This window comes from Lutjanus erythropterus, chromosome 23 (genome assembly GCF_056507025.1).
Source record: "Lutjanus erythropterus isolate fLutEry1 chromosome 23, fLutEry1.hap2, whole genome shotgun sequence".
NCBI classification, from domain to species: domain Eukaryota; kingdom Metazoa; phylum Chordata; class Actinopteri; order Lutjaniformes; family Lutjanidae; genus Lutjanus; species Lutjanus erythropterus.
Genome location: NC_139339.1, coordinates 22,208,518 through 22,227,260, shown reverse-complemented (window position 1 = coordinate 22,227,260; position 18,743 = coordinate 22,208,518). Strand labels below are relative to the sequence as shown.

The 18,743-nt window shown below is 38.1% G+C and overlaps 1 protein-coding gene across 3 annotated transcripts in view; it reads right to left on the bottom strand.

Annotated features, from left to right (window-relative positions):
* Positions 1 to 17,141: 17,141 nt before the first annotated feature.
* The window catches only part of LOC146306198 (RAS guanyl-releasing protein 2-like), a 67,433-nt gene continuing 65,831 nt past the window's right edge, over positions 17,142 to 18,743 (bottom strand). For 2 of the 3 annotated variants that reach the window (XM_084711755.1, XM_084711757.1), the window contains exon 17: positions 17,142 to 18,722. The gene's annotated coding sequence lies outside the window, so the exon portion shown is untranslated. Of the gene's footprint in view, positions 18,736 to 18,743 lie in introns of all 3 variants that reach the window. The other variant, XM_084711756.1, reaches the window with a different exon arrangement.

The window sequence follows — 18,743 nt, the reverse complement described above, 5'->3', positions numbered from 1 at the left end:
TGATCAATTCCTCTATCATTTAGGACCAGATCAATCTCGCAGCCCCTCTTCCTTTTTAAACTTCAATATCTCCCCCTTCCATCACGATGCATTACTGCATCTAATTAGTCACATAGCCTGGGGAGTGGAAGTGGAGCAGGGGAACAGGTCTGTACATCCAAGGTGGGCTCCTGTAGAGCAGATAAGTCTTCATTATAAAAGTAAATCCCATATACCCACGCAGACTAGAGAGGGCAGATAGTAACAGACAGTCTCTTGCTGAAAAGTTTAAGATAGCTGTGGATATTGACAGTTTGTGAGAGTCAATATGACAGAAGTTATTTTGTAGCAGTTTTTTTTTTGTGTTGTCTTGTAATTTCTTTTGTGCTTCTTCCTTCCCCCACGTGCCTCTTATTACTGCTCAGATGGTTATTTCTTATATGCCAGGATGTATTTGACAAGCCCTAGAAAAAACATATGTTCTGTGCTTGTAATCACAATTTGACGCATTCCATAGCTGCATGGCATTTTGGTCTATTGGGGTTACTGTCAGTAAGGAACATGCACATGTAATATGTGCTCTTCTACAATGCAAAAAAATCTGCATTTTGTCAGTTTATTGAGTTCAATTATACTAAACCTTTAGTTACAAAACTCTGAAAATCTGGTGAGATTATCTTGCCTGTTTCCAGAGGGGAGAGCAAGTCATTGTTTTATAAATCAGTGTGTTTGATGACATCATGAAGTGGCGTGGGATCATGGGAGTTGTTATCTTCACTTTTAAATAACCACTATTGCTGATGAAAATCTATTCTGTCCTAACATAAAGGTGTTACAAGAATATACATTGCTGGTATGTTGTCACAGTGTTTTCACTTTTGGAGATGTTGTAATGTTTTAGCAATGTTGCAACAATGTCATTACATTAAGTACAGGAAATATCATGCAGAGGACGTTGAACAGATGTTGCAAAATTAGAAAACTTACATTGTAATGTTTCAACAACAGAAATGCGTCGTTGCCTTGAATAAATGGCGGATTTTTCTGTGTTTGAACATTGCTGGAAACATTTGAGATGATGACAGTACACGGTTCAACAAAATACAAAACTAGCATTTTTAGACATGACATTTTAACATGGAAATGTTGCACCTGTTACAGTCTTCGCACTCAAGTCTGAAGTCCTAAACTTTGAGTTTCAAGTCCTAAATAAGTCATAATGTAATATATCAAGTAGTTTCAAGTCAAAAGGCTCAAGTCCAAGAGAATTCACGAGTCACTGGTGTTAAAGTCCAACTCAAGCGAAAGTGCTTTTTTGATTTTGTCAAATTGAGTGTAATGTCATCAAATTTATGATCTTCTTCTGCTTCCAATGCAAATTAATTTGCTTCTAAACTCAAATTTCTGGTGCAAACAAATGTCTTGTTTAAATGTATTGAGACTCACTTGTAATGGAAACAAACAGAATCACCTTTTTTGCTACTGGTGTAGCAAATAAATGCAGTGCTGTTAACATTATTAAAGTTTTCAGTTGGATGTTTCCTGTAGTACAATAGTAAGATAGTCTTCTCCTTTGTGTGGAAGTGAATGAAAGTATGGATGGGCAAGCTTTTAGCAAGGGCATCTGGGAGCCATTGTTTCCTCAGCGTTTAGCTCTGTTATAAGGTCAATACAGCTATGAAAGCTTTAGAGACACATAACACACTTATAAAACCTGAGTGTAAAGTCGTGCCTTGCAGCGTAACAACAAAGCAAAAAAAAAAATCAAAGCTCTGTATAGTAAGAAAGCCACTGTAAGTATGAACAAAGGAGGCCAAGAAAGAAAAGACAGGCTACTGAAGAGTTTTTTTCTCAGGAGGTGATGCCGATTTGATCTGGAATAATAATTAGAAATACTGTTTTGATGACGGTCTAATCAAGCTGACTTGATTATAACTTTTTTTCCTTACAGCGCAGAATCTGATGCAAGGTTAAAAAACAATGCTTGGCTTTATTATATGCAATACACAGGGCATAGTCCTTTGTAATATTATGCCTGATAAGAGTCGATTTAATTATTATGTGTATTTCATGGATAATGCACAACTTTGCTGAATTGACTACAAAGGTACAGCTGGTAATAGATGAACAGAAAGCAATTACATTTTTTTTTCTCCTTTCATTTTTTTGATTTACACTGTTTGTTGCTGTAACCTGCCCTGTAACCTCCAGCAGAAGAGGATTGTAGGTTACCAAAAGCTGTTGTGAGCTGCCTCTCTGCCATGCCCCCGTCCGTCCCACTGTAGTGTAGAGACGGAGGTATTATTTATTAATAGTCGGTCTCCCAAAAGCTCTGTAAAACATCCTGTTGAGCTCCCTGAGGTGAGCGCTCAGCTTCAAAGCAATTAAAACCGAGGCTACGAGAGTGGGAAGAGAGCAAAGGAAAAATGGATAGAGCAGGAGAACGAGGGAGAGAGGTCTGATGGGCCACAAGTCCGGTGGGTCTGGCTGGCTGCACAGTCAAATACTGTACATTCAGCTTTTATGCCTGAGAGGACGGGGGCCCCGAGCGGAATCACCTCGCCATGTCAGGGATCCCTCATCTGAGTTTAAAGCCCCAGTGAGCCTTGGGACAGGCCGAAAACCTCTCTGGGGGATTATATAACCATAATAAGTGAATGTAGTGATCCTTTCCCTTTCTGTTCCTCTGAGTCACATTAAGAAGTTCCAGAGGAAAGGCCAAAGAAGAGAGGTGAAGTCTTCTTTTTTAATTATTTTTTTGGGGATTTTATGCCTTTATTTTATGATATGACAGCTGAAGTTAGGATAACAAAGGGGGGTCAACATGCTGCAAAGGGCTGCAGACTAGTACTGAATCCAGCACGGATTGCACGCTCAATCAGCTGAGCTACCACAGCACCCCAGGGTAAATCTCTGCTTAAGCCGCACTTCCACCCAAAGTACCTGGAACCTTCAGTCCCAGGAACCACTTTTCTTTCTTTGTCTTTTTTCTTTCCCAGAGTCATTAAAACATTTACACATTCCACTGCCCCATCCTTTCTCTCCAAACAATACATATTCATCATCCTCTCAAATTGTCATTAACGCCGACAGTCAATCAAAGCCACATTTCGCATACAAAAATATACTCATCAATAAAGATAGCTGCCCCTCTATTTTTGTGTATTGCTGTCAAGTTGCCCTTTAGCATTATACCTTATTTTTTGTGCACCACATCCTCATACCTACACAACAGAATCAGTCAATTGCAAACTCCCAAAATGTTGGGTTAAGTTTGGTTAGGTTTTGCGATAAAAACTAGTTATGAAAAGATTGTTGTTGGGTTTAAAATAAGTACGCTACATATGTCACATGACAGAAGTAAAGTAATGGGGATCATATAATGAAGCTTAAGAAACTTCAAATAACTCGTTGATTTTCATTTACACCTCCTCCATATGCAGAATTTCTCGTTTTATGCTTCCTCTGTCACAATTACTACTCCCACTAGAGGTTGCAGCTAACACGGAATGTAAATATGGGTTGTAATAAGCCGCTTGGACAGATGAGCTACACTAATTGCTCTGGTGAGTTTTTTCTGGGGTGCAATATGACAATAGTTCTCTCCTCCATTGGTGTATGGAAAATGGATGCTTGAATTTCTGGTTAACTAATATTCATGTTTTTGCTGTCTGATGTTTTAGTCATTAATAATCTCTCTGAGCATTGGCAAACTGAAGAACTATTTTTCAAGGAACTAAGAGGTTCCTCTGGCCCGTTGTCATCTGTATTTCCAAGATTAAGCAAATTAGTCATTTTTGACAGAGTATACCTGGGGGTGGGCCTGTGCTGTACTTCTTTGTCGGTCCAACTGCCATAAGCTGTCTTTTAACTACATGGTGATGTCTCACAGCGCAGCAAAGAAAAAGCCAATTGGTTTGTGGTTGCAGCTTTTTATAAATGGTGGTTGAATTAAAATGCTGTGAGTACTTGACCAATCAGAAATGCTTAGCGCTTCAAGCCCCACCCCCAAAGTTCCTGTACTGTTGGGAAGCAAGGTTAAAAATGTAAAAGATTAAGATAGTTATGTTTTCCTGATGAATTTGTGGTCTTATTCACTAGTTTTAAGTCTTCTTCAATACAGCATTATGTTCATTTGGTAAATTATGGTCCCATTTAGAGTAAAATAGACGATAGTGGAAAGAATGCTTTGGATCATTGATTGATTGAAGTCATTCTCAGTGAATCCATCCAGTTCAGCACACAGAGCTCACAAAACCCAGATCAATCTGTCATTGGTATTGATTAAATATGAATCAAGACTTTGTTACTACATTGCTTATATATCTTTAAAAAATGTTTTCAGAGAAATATTTTAGTGTTCTGTTTAGCTGTAATACAAGAAAGATTGTGACCAAGCAGCTGCCATTATTTCCTGCTGGATGGGCAAGCCAAAACCAAGCACCGCCCATGTGGTAGTATGTCATGCTTGGTGTCATGGTGGCTCCATCCACTAATTATTCTACTGTCTACGGAAAAGTCCCTGCAGTGGAACTGTGGCTTTAAGATCAGGCCTAACTTCCTGTTTAAATGCCTGCACACTTCTGAAAAGCATTTAAATCATGCAGTTCGAAGATGCTGAACTGCCCTTAGGTGTGAATGTGCGGTTAAAGGATTATCTATTAGCCCCTGTAGGGTGTTTACCTGCCCACTGCTATATCGTGGGATACATTACAGCCCCCAACTGACTCCAAAAAGGCATGACTGGTGTAATGAAAACAGACGAGTATCCAACAACTTGTTGACCAAATTAGCTCAAACACAGCCAACAGCTATGAACTTGATATCTCCACCTTCAAAAGAATCAGTCTTGCAGGAACAGTCACAAGCTCTCTCACATTGTATTCAAAGGCAGTCAACTCATAAACCACAAAGCTCATAAAGCAGCATGAAGCAGGGTTATGCCTATATCCATCAGCAAGTGCTGTTAGGCATCATAAAGGCAGCTTAAGTGGTCTTTAATAAAGGAAGGTTTTACATGCCTCTCAGGCATTTTCTCATAAAAAGCTGAAAGGTTTTGGCCAGTCATTCTCTCTTACGGGCTTGTAAAATCTTAGCATCCTCCTCTGATCACAATGACAATATGAATGTCTTTAGCAGAGGTCTTCTGAGCTTCCAAGAGCCTCATAACCCTTGCATAATCGCCTTCATATGATGGTCTGTCCTGGTATGCCCTGTTGCCCCTCCATTTTCTTTCTTTCATTCCTCTCTTGTCACTCACTATCTATGATTGTATTTGTCATGAGCCTAATTTGATCAGAAGGGAAAAACAGGGGAAAGAGAAGATCTGTGAATAACTTATGAGTGCTCCCTCCAAGAAATTGAGGCATTAGGATACGTATATTAGTTCCACTGCTTTGCTATTCTGTGTCCATCGTCAAGGTGGGTTATGCAACTGAACAGGCTGAGACAAAGTGACTATTTTTGGGCAGAAAGGCTGTGTTTTCCTCAGAGACATGAAGGAGGAGATGCCCATCTCTCCAGGACAAGAAAAAAGCAATAAAAAGACAGAAAAAGAGACCTCAAGTGCAGAAGAATTGGTGACCACCTTTGCACAGGAAGTATTGAGGAGCACAATTATTTACAACAAGAAGCAGTAACTAGAGGGGACACAGACCATGCATCCATCTATCCATTTTCTCTTTATTTAGGTCTCAGTGGAAGCAGGTTTAGTAAGATAGCCCACAAATGATTTCTCACATCCTCCAGCTCTTCCTTGGGGATCCCAAGGGGTTCCTAAGCCAGACAGGATGTGTAATCCCTCCAGTGTGCTCTGAGATTGCCCCTGGTCTCCTCCCAATTGGACGTGCACGACCGGACTTCCACAGAAAGACATTCAGAAGGCAGCTGATCATTTGCCAAGAGCAGAAGCAGGTATTCTGAGCTCCTTCCAAATATCCCCAAGGATGAGCCCAAAGAACCAGCGTAAGAAGCTCATTTTGACCTCTTGAATCCATAGTCTCGTTCTTTCTGCCACTCATTGTGACCTATAGGCACTGTCTGAGGCTGCAACCCTGAAAAGGTATTCATACCAAAATGTATCAAAAACGTCCAGATCTCATCCATACTATTCTCGTTGCCTCTTCAGATATTTTTTCACTAAGTCATTGACCTCTGCTAGAGAGATGGGTGTGTTTCCATCAAGACCTCCAGTTCTGCCTCCCCCACAGCGTGTGTGAAAGTTGGATTAGGAGCTCTTCAAAGTGTTCTTCCTCGGTATATCCTTAGTTGAGGTCAGCAGTTCTTGTTCCCTGCTGAGAACAGCCTGGCCTGGGATCTGCCTCCACTTCCTGAGACGTCTGACGGCTTGGCACAGCGCTCAGCAAACTTTATCTACATTCAAGTTATTGCTTCCAGGACCACATACGCTGCACTCTTCCTGGCCTCATGGTACCTGGGGAACTCCCCGGGCTATCCAAACCAAAACATTACCTTTTTTTTTTTAGTTTGATGGCTTCCTCCACCAGCATGTTTTTTGGGGTTTGGCCCCAAGGTACAAAGATAACCTTCTGGCTACAGCACAGAGTATCTGTGGCCAGAAGACATCATAATATTCAGAGATAATTTGTGGTTAAACATATTTATAGTGCAATTTCTTTGCAGTTTGCTTGAAAGGCAGAATGAGTTTTTGGATTACAGGCTGCATATTTGGGGTCCACTGGAAAATATACAACATGCATCATTTAGCAACTAATTTGCACATCTTATAATCCAGTTTTCAATTTAGTTTCCACTTGGGTGTTATTTAATTAACATCTACTGACCACAAGAGTAAGCAGGTTTGTAGCAGATGATTTGTTTACATATTTGGATTTCTCATGTTGGAGCTTGACCAGTAAAGACCCACCACCATGAATCATTTAAGTCTGGAATTGAATAATCTGCACCATATCTTTGCCTAATGAGTACCAGTGGGATAGTCCAGGGGTGGCCAGCACCACTGCAGAATTATTCAATCACCCAGTTGTTTTTAGCCAAAACTAACATTTTGCATGTCTTGGACAGCTTGATAATACCTCTTTTGTATACACAGTATGCATGGATCATGTTATTACTTTATGTAATTAAATGTATAATAGCAATTCACTCAGATCTTGATGTTACTGTTCCTGGTGTTTTCTATTAATTAAAATGATAATTCAAACGTACCATGCAAAAGGTGGCAAGCACAGTGGTGGAGGAAGTACTCTGATTTTTTTTCCTTAAAAATAGTAATATCGTAGTATAAAAATACTCTTTCCAAACATCGTCTTCACCCAAACCTAGCCATACAGTTTTTCTGTCTAAACCTTACAAAGTAGTTTGTTACCCCTTTACAGCTAATCACATGTTAAAAGGCTGTTTCATGGTGTTTATCATGTTAAAAAAAAAAAGGCTCTCTGACCGCATCAGATACAGCAGCCAAAAGGTACCTTCTGCCTCAGTATCAGACACCGAAGGGCGGTGATATTTGATTGGTATGTGTGAGTTGGAATAAGGATTGCATTGGTGTGCGATGATTTCTTTTTACCACATTTAATACACTGAAATTTAGTGTAATCAACTAACCTTGTTGCATTAATTTAATACATACAAGTTTTCTTTATTCATATTCAAACTGTTTTAGTGATTATTTTCAGGACACTTCACAATTTATAAATATGAGTTATTCTAAATTTAAGTCTTTTTGCTTGATTTGATGAACTGAATGACTGTACTTTACAGAGTTCAATCAACTCATCAAATTAAGTTTCAAAAGAAACATGAGTAGTATATTAGCAGACCTCCCAGCATGCATTGTTTGAGAGATAAAACTCTTTCAGTCAAATTAGTTAGTTAAAAGTAATCAATTATAATACATGTTAAATGTTTATCAGTGACTGAATAGTTGTTGGTTTAACTTAATATCTTAGGCTTACAGGTTTATTTGACTATTAAGGGTTTTTGTTTTTTTTTTCGAATCATTATAATATCAGTTCAAGTTGTCTTTTCAAATTCAGCCAACTTAAAATTTTAAGGCAGCCCGATCAGTAACCTTAAAAGTCCTTGATTTAATACAGCATGCATTTTACTCGATAAAAGTACAAAAGTATTGCATTAAAATATATTTAAAGGACTGAAAGTAAAAGTAATCATCATGATGCAGACTGGCCCATTTTAGACTGATACTTACTTTATTGATGGATTATAATTAGTGATACATTTATGTTGTGGCTGGTAAAACTGGAGCTAATGTCAGCTGCTTTATATACTGTTAGGTAGATGAATCTAAATAATACATAATGGTTTATTAGTTGATTTATATTATGTATTAATAATCTGAATCTGCAAAGTAACTAAAGCTATCAAATAAATGCAGTGGAGTAAAAAGTACAATATTTGCCTCCAAAATGTGGTGGAGTAGAAGTATGAAGTACTATACAATGAAAATACTCAAGTAAAATATGAGTACCTCAAAATTTTACTTAAGCACAATACTTGATTAAATGTACTGTACTGTTAGTGTTATTTTTCCGCCACTGACCAAGCATAATAAATCTTAAGAACTACTTCTTGTCCTTCAGTCATAAATCAGCCGTATAACCTGTTCTACACACATAAGCAACATCAAACAAATGAATAAATGAATGAAGGACATAAAGCTTCAAAAAGCTTAAAATCATAGGGTTATTGAGGCGCTCTGGGCTGAAAGCAGGCTATTTGATGCATTCAGTGATGAAATATAACTCACCTTTCAGAGAGATGATAGCTTGCATTTAGAGAAAAGCTCTGTATTGCAGCCATTTATGCATGCATACTTTTATAGCCTATCATATCTGTGCTTTCATGAATACCTCAAAGAGCGAATGTTAGGCGCACCAAAGAGCTGGTTTTAATCTTCAAAAAAAGAAACAAGGGAATGAAAGACAAAGGCACAATGAAGCAGGGACAGGGATGAGCGTGTTACAGTTCTGTTTTTTTCAGGGAACTCCTGACAGCAGCGGCGTCTTGGCCGTGCAGGTTGTACATAGATAAGTCTGAGGGTCACAAGATACGATCTATGGGTCCATCAGTCAAAACACACTTATCCGCTGCTGAGGTTTACTTCCCTCCCTCCCTCCCACTGTCCTGCAGCCTCAGGAATATTAAATATGCGAGGCGTCTCCGCTGCAGATGCGACGCCATTGATTTTGTGTCAATCCCCCAGGCCGCAGTAACTTGATTTGGTATCAGTGATGGCTAAATGAGACTCCTCCAGGCAGGAGCAGAGAGAATGGAGGAAGAGGTGAAGGGGTTGGCAGGTTTCTCTTCACCTGTAAGCTCCACAAAGCACCTCTACACGTGTTGTCTCCTTCCTCTTAAAGACATCAGAGCGGCTTTTGCCAGGCATTTAGACTGGGTTGCACCAACAAAGATTAATTTTAATCTTAAATGAGCTCTAAGCAGAGTTTAGCAAAACTAGATTTACAATGACTTAATCTAGATATGTGGAACGCAGCACAATTGAAATGTAATCTCAGTTCAACATGAGTATTGATGTAAAATGACATTAAATAGAGTTCAATCAATATGGAAATGCTTAATTACCCAGATTAGAATAAATAAGTCAAAAAATAAATCTGATTGCTGTCTAGAAAGCATGAAAGAGGGCAGAAAATCATTAACTCTTGGCTGCCCTGTATTCCTTAACAAAATGTTATATTGTTTGATAGCAAGCTAAAACTTGACAAAACATTACATTGTTTGTGGGCTAAAAAGCAAAAGCAAAACATTACAGCTGTGTCTTAAATCACTCACTACTCACTATATAATGAGACTGTCATTTTGTAGTGCTGTCTGAATGTATAGTGTGAATTATTATACCCTATATAGTGGACGGAAAATATATCACAATGCATCAGAAAATGTAGTGTACATCCAATGGTCACTAACCAAGCACAGTTGTTTTTCTGTCAGTGCAATACATTCATGCATTATGCTGAAAGAAAAACAACCTTGATGCTGTAATTAATGGTAGAGAGAAAATTACCTGTGTAAACATCACATTTTTTGCCAGTTAAAAATTAACAAAACATTTTATTGTTTGCTAGCTGGCTAAAAAGTTAGTTAGCTCAGTTAGTCTTCTCATGATGGCTCAGCAGAAAAGCTCTAATTTCTCCTCCTTTTGGAAAAACCTGATGGCTAAATTAATGGAGCAATATGGCCAAGTCATGGAAGTAACAGACAGCAGCTCAGCAAGGAAAAAAGAGACTGCCTGGAGGAACTGGCAGACTGTTTTAACAGATCAACTGGAGTAAAAGAAAGAAGAGATGCATCCTACAGTTCAACTGGGTGGATTCTGTCTTTCTTCAAGGAACTTGATTTTAAAGTTTAAAGTTTTCATGCAACAGAATTAAATTTAATCTATATTTAGAATAAAAATTAAAGTGAGGTCTAAATAGGTCTTCATTTGAAGCTAGTGAAAGTCCTACATAAGCAAAAGTAAAACCATCATTTAATCAGGTTTAAAAATGAATCCTTGTTTGTGCAGCCTTATAGATGTATAACACACAACACTGGTCACTGTCTCCTCTTCTCATTGATTAAGGAAGTCATTAAAAAATCCTCAGAGTATTGAGAACACCATATCAAACCTGGAGATAGTGTGCTTCTTTAATTTTTTGAACATTACACTGCAGAGCTCGCAGGTCGGGCCGCATCCCGCTGGGTTCCTTCGGCATAAGTCAAATTTTCTTAAAGCAAAATTCATCATAAGTGATTCAACTCTAATGAGGATTCCAAGCGAGTCAGCAACGAGCTTAATGCAATTAGGGCAGCGGCCATCTCATGGAGCTCCTTTGACTTTGCGAGAGACTGTTTGCCCAGCTGCTTCTTAAACGTGAACAAAGCCAGATAAGCAGAGTTTAGAGTGCTCGGGGCATTTGCAGGGGAGCCTGTTTGACTTGTATTACACGCAGTCGACTCAGTTTATTCAGTTTTAATTCAAAGATTAATTTGTCTTGGAGGTGTTGTACAATTATGACCTGTTAAAAAACAAAATGTGTTTTATTTTTCTCAGGAAAGTCGAGACATAAAAAACTGATCAAACACAATCGCACAACTGAGACTCTGCATGCAAATTGTTGTAGCTGCAGTGTTGTTGGAGGGTTTTCCCTCGGTTTGTCTGTGTGTGTATGAGTGTGTGGGCGAATAAAGAGACTGAAAACTGTCAGCTTATGAAAAACAAGCATGAAGCAACATTCCATTTGATTTGGAGTGTGTATCTGCTTGTGCATATGCACAGGTTTGATTTTATGGGAAGTAACGTAGAGACAACAGAGAAATGTAGTGCTGTTATCTGCATTGTGATGCTGCATTGTGATTCACCATAAACCCCGACAGTCAGAGACTCTGTTTTGTGCCATATCACTGGCAGCGTTCCCACCTTCCTAGTAGGAATCAGCCCTCGTCACGCACACAGCCCATTCAGCAGCTCAACATTGCCACCAAGTGGTGCAGAACAGCCATGACCCCCCCTTTGGTGTGAGGTTAACAGCTCCAGATGCTTGCAGTCAGTGCACCACAAGGGGACGGCATTGCAGATGCAGGTGTCACGGTGGGTTCAAAAAGATGAGCAGCCGTCAAATTATGGCGGTGCTTGGCGGTGGTCCCAGTTTTTGATGAGCAGACATCAAATCAATAATCTGTTCATTAGTCTTACAAGAGGAAATCTAAGAGTGATGTGCTGCTCAAACAAATCAATATTGCATGCAGTTACTCATTGTGCCAAATCCTTTTCTCCATCCATGATAACCTTTTATGTCTATCTATAGCTGCTAAAATGCCTACCTGCCAATATCTCTGGCACAAATAGCCCTCTCTATAGCCGATCAGGCTGATGTGCATTGCAATCTCTGGCTAATTGCAAAGGGCTATAGACCTGCGCCATCTGCTGAGGGGCAAATGACGTCTTTGCCAGAAAGCGTTTCAACAGTCAGGGCTCAAATCTTTCCTTTCCTTGCAATCAAGGTTGCAGTACGAGACAATGAGTGAGCTTATTTCCCTGCTGCCTTCATTATTATGTAATTAGCAGCGGTGCTATTCAATTTCCCTCATTTCAGGCTTTTCAGATCAATATCACAAAGGCTAGCCATTTAGGCTGTGCTGCTAGGAGGCCTTTTCTATAACAGAGGTGGAAGTAATGAATTACATTTACTGTTGCTACTGTAGTAGAGTCTCTTTCTGTATTAAAATGAGTCATTTTACCTTTACTGAAAGGAGCAATATGTAGCAATTCTGCCACTAAAAATGAGAACTTCAGTCCAAATAGTGAGTTTGTGCCATATATGGTATATTAAATATGTAAAATCACTATTTAATACACATTCTATTGTTGAAGTGAGTTGTTTCCCCCGACCTCTCCTCCCCAGAGTCAAGGAAGCTTAGGCAGGCTGCAGGAGCACTGCAGGAGCCCAAGATGCAGGAGCGCAACATTGTAATTTGACAATAATAAGCAAGAACGAGTCCTACACTGTAAGATGATCAGCTGTTTATAACTGTCAGTTGCCTGTCAAAGTAAAAATAGCCTGTTATTCTGAAAACAAAAGATCACTGCTCTAAAAAATACACACTCTGGAGTTTGAGTTCAGTGACTGCCTATTTCACTGCCTGCCAAACTCCATTAAAATTTTGCTCAATTTAAACTTTACAAACATCTACTCCTTCTAAAAGATCATTAATGATTTCTCCCGACTCATAAACAGACACTTGTTCCGTGAACATACGGCATTAATTTGAACTCTAACTAACATGAAACAAATGATAGTTATTCCAGCACAGATTAGAAATTCCAAAGGTGAACACCCCGGCTATAGGTTTGTTGATAGAAAAGAATTACAGCACGTCTCCTTCATTCGGATGGTAATTTTATAATAAATCATAGTAAGTATACTGCATATTTCTCCCTTAAAAAATAGATTATAATATGCACTGAGAAGGGTCAAGGAAAGGAGTTGAACCAAGAGCAGATTGTTGAGGACTTCACAGTGCTCACAGAATGATGTTCAGACAGGTGAGTACACCTACGGAGAGGGAGCTCAACAACCGCTGCGTTGCTTGGCAACATAGCGTCGTATGTAGTAGTGTGTAAAAACTGTGCAGGTCTCTCAATATGTGTGTCTGTGGCCACATTCACAGTGGAGTGTATACTGTATTGTAATATTTTATTCTGCTGTTAAAGGACCAGTGTGCAGGATATTCAGTGGCAGCTAAATGTTAGATTGAAAACATCTCATGAAAAATGTGAAAAGCCAGTGTTTGACTTGTCCATTATGGCCTATTGTGCAACATGGTATCTACCATGGAAGATGTAGATATAATCATTCATCATTCACACTCAGGCTCATTCTAAGGTTAAAATCCACAATAATTCATATTTTCAGGTGATTAAACACTAATAAAAACATACTTATGAATATTGTATCTTACATATTCTGCCAGTAAACCCATTGTCCACAGTGCTTTTACATTTCTTGTTGCTCATTTGTGTTTAATTGCCTGAGTTTTGTCTCTTTTCTGGTTAATTTTAGTGAGGTTACACAGAGCAAGGCTGTTGCGTATTTATAATTGATAATAAGTGTGCACAGACTGCAGAATCTATAAAAATGGAATTTTAATTTACCAATAGCGTCACATATCACCAGATATATGGTTTATATTTACTGGAGTATAATACTGTAGCACTCTGTCCCTCTCTACTGAATGGGAAGAATCAATCACTCGGCTAAAAGAGTCGTTCAGTGCTACAGTAGACAATGACCACACACTTTAGGGTGCAGTCGTCCAGGCTTTGGAGGAAAAGTGGCCATGTGGGTGTGATATTTCAGAGAGAATATAATGTTAGAGTGTCAGGTTTACAACATGGCTCCGGCTTTCTTTTTGTCTGCCCTGTATCGACCACTGTTAAGGTAAAGACACAAATCTGGACATTGAAGGTTCTTTTTTGTCTTGAGTCTGCATACTCTTAAAAATCAGTTAAATTGAAGACTCAGATGGCCATGAACGTGATTTTAATCTTGCATTTATCAATGATGAATCTACTTGCTGTTGGAATAGGCAGCTACATGAAGAAATGAATGAATCACAGTTGCATAATCATGTGGTTAACATGACATGCATGTATGTGTGACCGAGGTCGATTGGTCACGTTATGAACACATCACCTCTGCAGTTCATCAGCTCTTTGTTAGCCGACACGGTCCCACATGAGAGCATTTAGCAGTATCATAGCGCAGGATGAGATATGAGCCAACTCAAGGGCTGGATATAGCCGGATCAATGTCCTCCCATTGAAGAGAACATACAGAGAGGGAGCCAGGCAATCAGAGACCCAGACTGACTTCATCTCTGAGAGTAACTAGATGTGGCATCGACTGCAAGGCTCATTTGTGGCTGGTTATTAATGTCTGTAATAGACAGTCAGAGGACACTGGATCACGGTGGCAGAATTGCGCGGTGGCAGTTGTAGAATCGATTTCAACATCTGGACTGAGTCTGGTTTGGGCGGGGATGTGGTTAGACAGTGTGTTGTGTTGCAATAGCTGTGAAGCTGACTTCTGTTGGAAAAGGGTGAAGTAGTTGCACCAGTAGGTTACAATGTGCTGTGGGTATTCTAGTCATATTCTATTTTGCGCACTGTAAAACTAAACTGCCATAAAAAACTTAAGTCTGAAAAATCAAGTTAAGGTAATTTTGCAATGATTAAAGGGGAAAAAAATATTGTTTATGGTTCACAGTGTTTTCATTATTGTGAAAACAAGCAACCATGACTAATCTTAAAATTTCTTGGAGACACACTGTAAAAATCATGCAGGAATGTAGCAGATTCAACTAATCTATTCTGATTAAGTTAATGTAAATATACAAGTTATATTAATTCAAGTTCATTCAAATTAAAATTTCTATTTATTTATACACTTATACACTTACATGTAACATTTAACTCATAAACATGAGTCCCTCTAGGTTTTTTGCTGTGGAAAAATGAATTGTACTGTACAGAATTCAATCAACTCATTAAATTAAGTTTCTCAGGAGAAAAGACTTTCCAGCATGGTTAGTTTGAGAGTTAAAATTCTCCTGAGGCCCTTCATCTTTGAAGTTAGAGGAAAACATATGATGTAAACTTGCTGTGTGTCTCTAATAGACTTTAAGATAATTCAGGTTTGCTTGCTTTCACAATAATGAAAACGCTGCAAACCATGATGCAGGTTAGTGCTGAATTAGTTAATTAAACGAGAATGAATAACATAAATGTTCATCAGTGGTGCCGAACAGCTGTTGGTTCAACTTAATATTTTATGCTTATTCAACATGTTTTCTCAGGTACAACTGAATTAATATCAAGTTTTTAAGACTTCATGTTAGGTGAACTCATGTTTATAAATTCTGATGTGTTGTGACAGTGAGTGCTAAAAAACTGAGTTTAATTATCTTAAATGAATAAAACCTTTAGATTATATTTATTCAACTCATCATTTAAAGTCAAAAGAGGCTTAAAGTTAGAGCAAAGTAAATGCTAGACAATTTGCATTTAATTAACTGGAATAAATAAAACAGGTATATTTGCATTAAGTTAATGAAAAAAGATTACTTGATTCCACCAAATTCAGGTATTAAATGTGAAAAAACCAAATCATCTCATACCCACATAAGTGTTGGACCTCTGTGTCATGTTTTATGCAACTGAATTTTGCTTTCAGTGCAGGGAAAGATTCAGGCTATGCAGCAATTACAGTCTGACTGTTGTTCAGTGAACCTTATCTCCAAAACGTCGCCTTTCCAGGTACAGAGAAAAATACCTTTGATTTCGACTTGACAGGTCTATTACTCAGGTTAACTTTAATAACCTAAGATCTGCAAAGTTTTCCAAATCCAGGGAGTAATTCACACACATTAATTCTTCAAGTAGAAACCTGAAAATTACAAAAAATTGGCAGCTTTCACCTGAGATTACCAGTATTAACAATAATGGGTATTTTATTTGATGTAAAACAGGCTGTATTTTTTATTTCTTTTTTTTTTTTTTTTTTTTTTTTTTATCAAAGCAGCTGCTAAAAGCTGAAAATAACCCCTTTGATTCATACGGACTAAAGTGAAAAAATGGCTGCAGATTGAAATCCCATTTCAGAAAGACAAGACAAAGCCTTGTTTTTTTTTTCCAGAATCATTCTTATTAATCAGAAATTCTTAACCAGAACACATATTAGAGTGATGCCTTCTGCATTATAGTCTGAGGAATGTGCTGTGGGCTTTTTTTTTTTTTTATCATATTCTAATGGGCTACTTTATACACTGCGAAAACAACAGATTTTTATTTTACTTTAAAAGGTAGTGAAACTGAAATTGTCTGAATTTATAAAAATCAAGTTTATTCAGTAATTTTTTTTGTGGTTCGTAGTGTTTTCATTATTGCAAAAAACATATCTTTCAATGTAGTGGGGATACAAAGCACTTATCATCATGTTTTCCTCAAACTATATAAGAAAAGGGTCTCAGGAGCATTTTAACTCTAAAATAATGCATGCTGGGAAGCTGCTAATGTGCTGATCATGTTTCTTTATGACTGATTGATTTATTAGTTGATTGAACTCTGTGCAGTCTATAAGTAAAAAGAACTCATGTTTATAAGTTCTGAAGTGTTCTGAAAATAAATACTACAAAATTTAACTTTAACTTTAATGAATACAATTTGTATATTTACGGTTAATAAAAAAGAGATTTGCTGATGTTCTTCTACATTTCATGATGATGTATTTTTGTACTGTATGTTTTGATCAAAGCAGCTGCTAACAGCTGAAAATAACGCCTTTGATTCATGCGGAGAAGAGTGAAGAGTGAAAACATGGCTGCGGAGTGAAATCCCATTTTCCAGAATCATTAATCACAGAAATTCTTAACCAGAACAATATTAGAAAGAGGCCTGCTGCATTATATGCTGAGGAATGTGTTGTGGGCTAGTGTACACTGTAAAAATAGATTATTTGTTTTAACTTTAACAAAACAAAGCTTTTGTTCACTGGGATCATTGCAAAAACCCTGACTTATCTTAAAATGTATTAAAGACACTCAGCAAAAATGAAAACATGGCTACTGATTAAATGTCAGAAAGACGAGACAGAACGATGTTATTTTTTTCCAGAATCATTCTTATTAGTCACAGAAATTCTTAACCAGAACACATATTAGAGTGATGACTGCTGCATTTAATACTGGGGGATCGTCCGGGTCCACGAGGATTAGCATGACATCAGTCTGAAAGATTCATTCACAGAATGACAACAAACATCCTTCGTCAGGCGGGAAGTGACACAGAAGGACCGGCAGCTATTTAGCTATTTATACAGAAAAATAAATACCAGCAAATGTGAGGAGTCTCATTCAATGACGAACCGGCAGTTAACAATATGGCACTCGAAGTCTGAATTCATCTCTCCACAGGCACAAAAGCAACAGAATCATTTCGTCTGTCTGGAATTTCAAGACTTCATGTTTCCTAAATGAGTGATAAGTTGGCGTGCTACATGTAAAAAAAAAAGAAAAAGAAAAATCTGGCCAAGATTAGAGCCATGAAGGGAGAAGCATGCAGGATATAAACAGCAAAATACAACTTGCATTAAAACAGATTCTCAGGGAAATAATATAATATTTATGCACTGCTGTCAAATGAAAAGCCTCATTACTCCAGTTTTGGTTTTTTGGCATATGTATATATTTGATTATTTTTATTTTTACTGACGGTCTCAGAACTCCAAAGCTCATTCAAAAACAGATAGAGGAATCAGCGGGAAGTTAACCACTTCCCACTCTCTGCTGTCAACATATTTATTAGGAAAGATGAGCTCTTCATCTGACAGCAGCAATTCACTGTTTCTGCTACATTCACAGTTCTGCAAGAAGATAGATCGTCTATCAGAGCACTGGTACAAGACAGTACTGTATACTGAAACAACACAACAGCAACAACTATAGGACAGTTACTGATATTCAGGTAAACATGACAAAAATATAACGTTGTTCAAAGTCCATCCTAATTATAACTGTCCACACTGTCATCCCAGCTGCTTTCTTTTGTCGGCAAAAACGGACGATTTTTGTCATCAAGCTTTGGACGAGCACCACAAATCAACAATATTTTATCTGACATCAAAATTGGTCTTATTATTGGTCCATTGAAATGTATTTCAAAAGAAGACGATAAACAATAAAAAGCAAAGCTTCTCAGATAAAGAAGACAGTAGCTTAGTCTGGGTGGCAGGTTTACATTCTTGACAAGAACAGCACCTCTTTTATGTTTGAAAGAAAAGTAGACAGCCATTCCAATTTGTGCGCTCAAATTATAAACTTCACTGACTTAAACTTTTTACCGAGAAAATACAATTTGTGGATTTTTTTTTTAATATATAGGAAGTTTTACAATAACACTTTTGGCCCACATTGAATCAAAAATGCAGAAATTTTACATAGAAATCATACAAATACATTCCATTCACATTGGTCATCACATTCATGTGAGTCAGCTGGAGTGGAGCAGTTGCTGTTGCAGTATGTGTCCACTGTGTGGCAGCACGTAGGTATCCTGGCTTGTGTTCAGTGCAATTTCTCCCCAGTGTTGAGGGCTGTAAAACTGACATACTGTTGCACATTCTGTGTCTGGCTCCCGACTGTTCGCTGATTTGGCTCCTCGCACACCGGCCGTGGGAGGGATTCTAAAATAGAGAGCTGGAGAC